Here is an 8,001-nt window from a genome sequence, read left to right as displayed (position 1 = left end):
CACCCTTGTTGAAAAGTCATTTGACCACAAATATAAGAGGACTCTCAATTCAGTTCCCTCGACACTGTCTATTTATCTGTGTACCCATAACATACTGGCTTGATATTGTCAGCTTAGAGTAAATTTTAAAATGGAAAAGTTTAAGCTCTCCATGTTTGTTCTGCTGTTTCAAGATTTTTTTCAGCTATTTTGGGTTCTTTGAATTTCTATATTAATTTTAGGATCAGTTTATCAATTCTTGCCCCTCCCCCCAAAAAAATAGCAGCTGGGATTTCTTCTTCTTCTTCTTCATTTTTTTTTTTTTTTTTTGAGACAGAGGTTTGCTCTTGCTGCCCAGGCTGGAGTGCAATGGTGTGATCTCAGCTCCCTGCAACCTCCACCTCCCAGACTCATGCAACTCTCTTACCTCAGCCTCCTGAGTAGCTGGGATTATAGGTGCCCGCCACCACACTCTGCTACTTTTGTGGTTTTAGTAGAGATGGGGTTTCACCATGTTGGTCAGGCTCGTCTCGAACTCCTGACCTCAGGTGATCCACCCGCGCTGGCCTCCCAAAGTACTGGGATTATAGGTGTGAGCCACTGCACCCGGCCAGCAGCTGGGATTTCTATAAGGATTATAATGTTAAATGTGGCGAGTATTGCCTTAATTTGGGGAGTTTTGCCATTTTACGATATTAAGTTTTCTAATAAAATGTCTTTTCATTTAGTTAGGTCTTCTTTAATTTCTTTCAACAATGTTTTATTTTATAGCTTTCCATGTCCAAGTTTTGTACTTCTTTTGTTAAATTTATTCTAAGCATTTTGTTCCCTATAAATGGCATTGTTTTCTTAATTTTATGTTCAATTATTCATTGGGATTGCTTTTTTTAATTTCATGTTCAGTTATTCAAATCAATTGTAGAAATACAATTGATTTTTATATATTGATCTTGTATCCTATAATCTTGTTGAACTGATGTATTAGTTCTAATAATTGTGTGTGTGTGTGTGTGTGTGTGTGTGTGTGTGTGTGTATGTGTGTTCCTTGGGATTTTCTATATATAAGATCATGTCATCTATTAAGAAGTCATTGGGTTTTGGATGTTGAATTCACCAGTAAGAAGTCCTGTCTGCACTGGAGTGGAAAAAATCTTGCCTGTGAGCAGCAAGATGCTAGATGGGCATTTTGCTATTCAGAAGAAAAGGAAGATTTTGATCTTAGAGTATTCACCAGAATGTTGCATTAAGCACCAGATCTTGAACAGAAATTTTGCCCCAGGGAAGATTTAGCATTATCAGAAGACAATTTTGGTTGCCACAACTTAAGAGGCAGGAGCAGGGCAATAGCCACAGATGCTGCTGACTATCCTGTAACACACAGGAAATCCCCCAGAAAAACAATTACCTTGCCCAAAATATCAGTAGCACTGAGGTTGAGAAACCCTGGATTAAAGAAATAGCTTCTAAAAATGGCCTCTTCTCTCATTGACATGAGCCACTCTTCTCAAAACTGCAAGATTCTGAAGAAGTATGGAATGAAGTTTAGGGAATGAGTTCTCAGCCCACAGCGGCTACCTGATGAAAGCAGAGATGGTGTTCTAGGCTCTGGGTCAGCAACTCCAGGAACAACTGGACCAAGGAGTGCACAATCTTCTGCACAGCAGAGATCAGCACTTGGCACAGAACACATGGCACCACCCCTGCAACACCGACATTGTAGCTGGCTCAGGCGCCAGTGGCCAAATGTGATGATTACTATGGCACCAACAGAGGATATGAGGTTTTGCGATGCTTGATGCTAATACATCTGATGGAGGAGCTCTTTAAGAAAAAGAATACAGCATTAGACACAGAGTCTTGGTAGGACTCCTGCAAGTGAGGTGCCTGAAAACTGCTTCAGAGCAGAAGTACAGACTGTAGTGGAACCACCTGTAAATTTCTTCATCTTTCCTGCTTTTCTGAAGAACTCTTTAGCTAATTTGCATTAAGGAAAATACAAGCAGCATGGTGTGTTTTATTTTCTTACTTTTTTTTTTTTTTTCAACGTCTTCTCCGGTGAAAACAATATGAAGTTCTGCAGTTTGGCTTTAAGATCGAAGTTGACAGTTGCAGGGAGATAAACAACAGCCCTAGACACTTAAAAGCAGGTGCTAAGTGGTTAGTCAGTACAACAAATGGCTTTTATAATATATATTTCCAAATGTTGCACGATGAATTTAGTACCTAAGAAGTAGGCTTTGTAGATACAAATGAGTCAGGTAACCCATATTTCAATAAAAGCAATGAAATATGCATTTTTATAGTGCAAAGCATGATTTCGTAGTTATATAGCACTTTGTATCCGTTAAGTGTTTTCTAACCTTTAACTGTTTCTGTTAATGATCTAGTGAGACCAATCCTGGTGGGTACCAGCATCACTTGAAAGGTGGGAGAAAAAGGCAGAGCTACAAGAAATTATCTAAAGGGCAGAAAGAGACAAATGCCATAGGAAGACAGGCTCCAAGCAGTAGAAATATTGGAGAAATCCAAAGGAAAATATAACTGAAATGAATGCAATTGTGACCATCACAGAAACCTGAATTTCTAGGCCGTGGCGAGGGGGTATCTTTCAGAGTTTGAGATGTCAGAATCAATGCAAGGACATATTACCTGTCTCACTTAGAAATAAGCACATGGAACATGAGGAGGTAGTATTTGGCCAAATTTACAAATGACCAGACCTTAACTAACTACCATGAGAATGCAGAATTCCCTCTCGGTGAATGGCAGAGAGGAAACTCAGGCCTTCTGCTTGCAAATTTCTTTAGTGCCACTGTCCCTCAAGGAGTCTAGGGAGGGCAGCTTGGACCTGAGCCAAGACAGCCACACACACATCACACCTATCTCACTGACTGCTCAGAGCCTAGAGTACTTCTACAAACTACCCAACTCCTCCATGGTCAATATAGAACCAGTTAGACTCACTCTGAGCAGGTGAAATTCCAGCACTGTAGTTATTCATGTTTAGAAAATAGTCAGGGCTGACACTCACTATTAAGTGCCAGGCCCCATCCTAAGTACTTACAGACATTAACTCATTTAATCTTCATAACAACCTTGTAAGATAAGGGCTAATTTGACAGATGAAAAAAGTGAGGCCCAGAAGAGTTAAGTAACATGCTCAGGGTCATGCAGCTAGTAAACGGCAGAATCTGGATCGAACCCTGTGCAGTCCCTTCCAGAATCTGTGCTGTAATCGTTTCTCTATAACACCTTATTAAGAACCTTTAATGCCAGGCACGGTGGCTCATACCTGTAATCCCAGCACTTTGGAGGCCGAGGCTGGTGGATCACAAGGTCAGGAGTTCAAGACCAGCCTGGCCAACATAGTGAAACCCCGTCTCTTCTAAAAATACAAAAAATTAGCCAGGCCTGGTGGTGGGTATCTGTAATCCCAGCTACTCAGGAGGCTGAAGCAGGAGAATTGCTTGAATCTGGGAGGTGGAGTTTGCATTGAGTGGAGATCGTGCCACTATACTCCAGCCTGGGCGACAGTGCAAGACTCTGTCTCAAAAAAAAAAAAAAAAAAAAAAGAAAAGCCTTTAAAATGCTTTTTCATTGTGTTATTGACATATAAAATGTCAATGAACATTTCAATAGCATCAGAAAAATGGACAATGACAATGACCAAACTATTTTTAAAGATAAGAATTGATATATTTTTGCCTCCAAGATTACTCACACAATATATGTACTTCTTTTGTGCTTCCAAGTTGTTTCGGAACTTATCATACTTGTTTTCTTGGTTATAGTTGGTTGGTGTTTCTGGGGCAAGTCCAGGAAACATTTCTGTTTCCTCCATTGATTTGTGATGTACCTGAGACAGGGTCCTTTAAAAAATAAAAGTCCTTGTATCTCCTGGAGTATCTAGGAGATACAATGCTTCATACAATGTAGGCATTTAATAAATGTTAATTGAGTTAGTGCTGGTTTTGTCTATTCAGGCTAAAATAACAGAATATTAAAGACTGACTGGCTTATAAACAACTGTTTATATTTATTTGTCACAGTTCTAGATGCTGGGACGTCCAACATGAAGACACCAGCAGAATTGATGTTTAACGAAGACCCACTTCTTGGTTTGTAGATGACTTCTCCCACTGTGCCATCACATGGAGAAAGGAAGGGATAAGGGAGCTCTCCAGGGTCTCTTTTATAAGGTCAGTAATCCCACTCATGAGGGTCTGCCCTCAAAACCTAATCACCTCCCAAAGGCCTTACCTTCTAGTACTATTACCTTGGGGATCAACTTTCAACACATGAATTTTAGGGGACATAAACATTCAGTCTATAACAAATGGAATTGAGTTAAATGCAGTCCAGGCCACAGCTGGGTCCTAATTTGATAGTGGATTAAAAGATCACTCTGTAGTAACACTGTACAACGGAAATTTTTGCAATGAAGGAACTGTTCTATATCTGTATTGTCTAATGTAGCAGTCACTAGTCACATGTGGCTATTGGACACTTGAAATGTGGTCAGTGTGACTGAGAAACTAAATATTTAATTTTTTTTTATTTTGATTAACTTAAATTTAAATTGAAGTAGCCACAGCTTTAGAGTTTTGGGTTTTTAACCAAATAAATTATTTCAGGTCCATGGATATAAAACCACTTCCTTAAACTCAGAGTCTTTGTTAAAGTCAAGGACCCAATCCTTGCAATCACAGATAAGAGACTAAATTATATTACCTTCTAAATGGTTTATTGATACTGTACATTCAGAGTTCCTCAAGCAAAATGAAGGATCTCACTGAAACACTGCTTGTCATAAAAGATAATCTAAAAGCCCATATGTAGGAAGCAGATTAAATGAACTAGGACACTGTGGTAGGCAGAATAATGTTCCCTGCAAAGATGTCCACATCCTAATCTCGGGAATCTGTGAATACTTCCATGGCAAACAAAATATTTCAGATGGATCTTGATTAAGGATCTGGAGATGGGGAGACTGTTATCCTGGATGATTCAGGAGGGCCCAATGTAATCACAAGGCAGGAGTGTAAGAGCCAGAGAGAATGAGATGTGATGACAGACACAAAAGTCACAGTGATAGGATTGCTGAATGGGGGCCATGAGCCTCTAGATGCTGGAAAAGGCAAGAAAATGGATTCTGCCCTGGAGCCTTCGAAAAGAATGCATTCCTGAGGACACTTCGATTCCCACCCAGTGAGACCAATTTTGGACTTCTAACCTTCAGAAGTGTAAGATAATATATAGGTATTGTTTTAAGCCACAATATTTGTGATGATCTGTTATGGAAACAATAGGAAACTAATACAAGTACTTCTACGTATAGTGGAATACTATGCAGCCATTTAACAGAATGAAGAGCACATACACATTTTCATATGGGAAGATCCCCATGATATATTATTAAATGAAACACATCAAAGTCTCAGACAATGTGAGCATCATGCTACCCCTTGGTTACAAGGGACATACACATGGGCCCGTATATATCTAGAAGGCAAAACAAAAAGTGAGTAATAGTGACTGCCTCTGGGAAGGGACATACTGGGGAGGGAGTGGGCAGAGTTGGAAGCAGAACTGCCCTTTCATGATGTACTTCTCAGAGCTGTAACACATTTTGAGAATTGTCACTAGATGGAAAAATCCATTTCCACACCAAATTCGTTGGGGAAGAAGATAAACCATACTAAGCCCTATTGGCGTTTTGCAGGTGTGTTGCTCTAAACTTCAGGGAAGAGTAGATAAATAACATTCCCTGACATAAGCGATTAGCTGCTAGGTGTGAGAATGGCTAATCTCTGGCCCAGAGCAGCCAGAACTGAAGTTCAGATGGAAGCTGAGAGAGAGAGAGAGAGAGAGAGAGAGAGAGAGAGAAACCCAAGGTCATTGAGGAAAAAGTAGACACTGACTCCACATTTGGGATCAAACCATTCAGAAAAAGATATGGTGCTTCTTTCGCAGAAGTATGTGAAGAAGAAATGTTAGAAGGAGGTTTTTGTTTTGTGAGATAGAAACCTAGAACAGGAAATTTAAGAAGGTGGTGAGGCTATAGCTAGCTAATTATGAAGTGTGAACTGGAGAAGAAATGAAAGTCTGCAGCCACTCCTGCAAACTGGTGCAGTTATCACCCAAGGCAGCCAGCTGTCCCTGCAGGGCTCACTCTTAGCAGGGACTGTACTCTTCTCTCTGCAGTGAGGTATCTCCCCCAACCAGGATTTCACCAGGGACCTTGGGGGACCCTGGCTAATGTGGCCCCAGGAGGGAGGAGGAACTTAATTGTGGGCAAATCATAGGAGTTAGCACTGGGAAAAGGTGAAGGAATGTATTTTCAGTAGAGGTTTGAGGCATAGGGAAATAACTTGTGAAACCCAGTATCAATTTGGGAAGTAGGGATGTTGAACCCCAACCCATGAGATCTAGGGCTTCTCAAAGCAAAGGAGAAAAGGAGAGAAACCCCCAGGTCTTCAAAAGCACAGCTGCTTAACATTTGAATCACTACTAAACCTCAGTTTGTTTATCTGTGAGATGGGAATAAATGGTACCCACCTCTGTGGGAGGGTAAAGGAAGCTTCCTGTGCTTGGCAAGCATTCTGGAACTTGCTGTCTTCTTAGGGTTTGCAGGCGCTTGGCCTTCACTATCTCACTTGCTGTGGGCTTCTCCACATGTTTTAATACCATTAGCTCCTTTACCCTCCATGATGACCCCATAACGTAGGCTGCTTCTTTTCCCCATTTTACAAATGGAGAAACTGAGGCAGGGAGCCCTCAAATACAGCTTGCCATGGTTATCTAGGAATTCAGTAGCAGAAGCATGGCTTGACCCTTGGCAATTTGGCATTACAGGTTGTATGTTTAACCAATTAGCCATACACGTCTTGTAGTAAACGGGAAAAAAATGGTAGTTGTGGCTATGGTGATAATGAATGCAATGTCAAAGTACCATTATTTATCCCCATCACGCAGTTAAATAAAATGAGGCTTAGAAGGATTAAGTGATTCAAGTGTTAAGTATCTATGCTTTTGTGACCTACTTGTGGGGCTCAGGTCCCCATCAGAGGGATCCAGATAAATGCCACTAGGCCTGCTCCAGTGACAGCTCCTGGGTGGCTGGTGGAAGCCAGAAAAAGGGGGCCCCTTGAACACATTTGGAGATGGCTGATCTAGGGGCAGCCTGATGTGCCCTGTGCTGCTGGGACTCTTCACTCACGTTCCCAGGGTGGAGGAGGCCTCAGTGGGCTTAGTGTGGCTCTGGAGCAGGGCTCCGAGCAGAGTGGCATTATGATAACATGTGTGAGAACCCCAGGATTCTCCAGGTGGGGCTGCCAGGGACAGACATTGACACTTGCAGGAATGGAAGCCATTATAGGGCATCCAGAAATTCCCTGTCTTGTTTGGACCAGAAGGAAGAGATTCAGCCTGAGCAACATAGCGAGACCCCATGTTTACAAAAAATTAGCTGGGTATGGTGGCTTGTGCCTGTAGTCCCAGCTACTCAGGTGGCTGAGGTGGGAGATCACTTCATTCAAGGAGGTCGAAGTTGCAGTGAGCCATGATCACCACTTCACTCCAGACTGGGTAACAAAGCAAGACCCTGTCTCAAAAAAGAAAAAAAAGAAAGAGAAGGAGGAGATCGCAGGAGTCAGGACACAGAATATGAACTTCAGTCCTCATTAGCGCTTTGACCATACACCTAGCATGGTGGTCTGGGGAAACACCTGCTCTAGTACCCATTGAAGTCTATAATGCACTAAAACAGCGCATTGAGTTAAATGTAGTTTGAAAAGTTGGCTCCAGCTCCGCTTAAGAAACCACAGGAGAGTGAAAAGTTTATAAGCTACACCATTACTAAAATGACTCTGGTATTAAGGGATATAGTTCAGATTATTAATTTAATAACTGGCAGAGCAAAAAAAAAAAAGGTTCTTGATTTTGGAAGTGGTCTCATTCACTTACCAAGCAGGTAGATCAGACCTGCTTGAGTTTAAACTCATTTCTTCTTTCTTTTTTTGT

This window comes from Cebus imitator, unplaced genomic scaffold (genome assembly GCF_001604975.1).
Source record: "Cebus imitator isolate Cc_AM_T3 unplaced genomic scaffold, Cebus_imitator-1.0 Scaffold45, whole genome shotgun sequence".
NCBI lineage: Eukaryota > Metazoa > Chordata > Mammalia > Primates > Cebidae > Cebus > Cebus imitator.
This window is presented reverse-complemented; position numbering follows the sequence as displayed.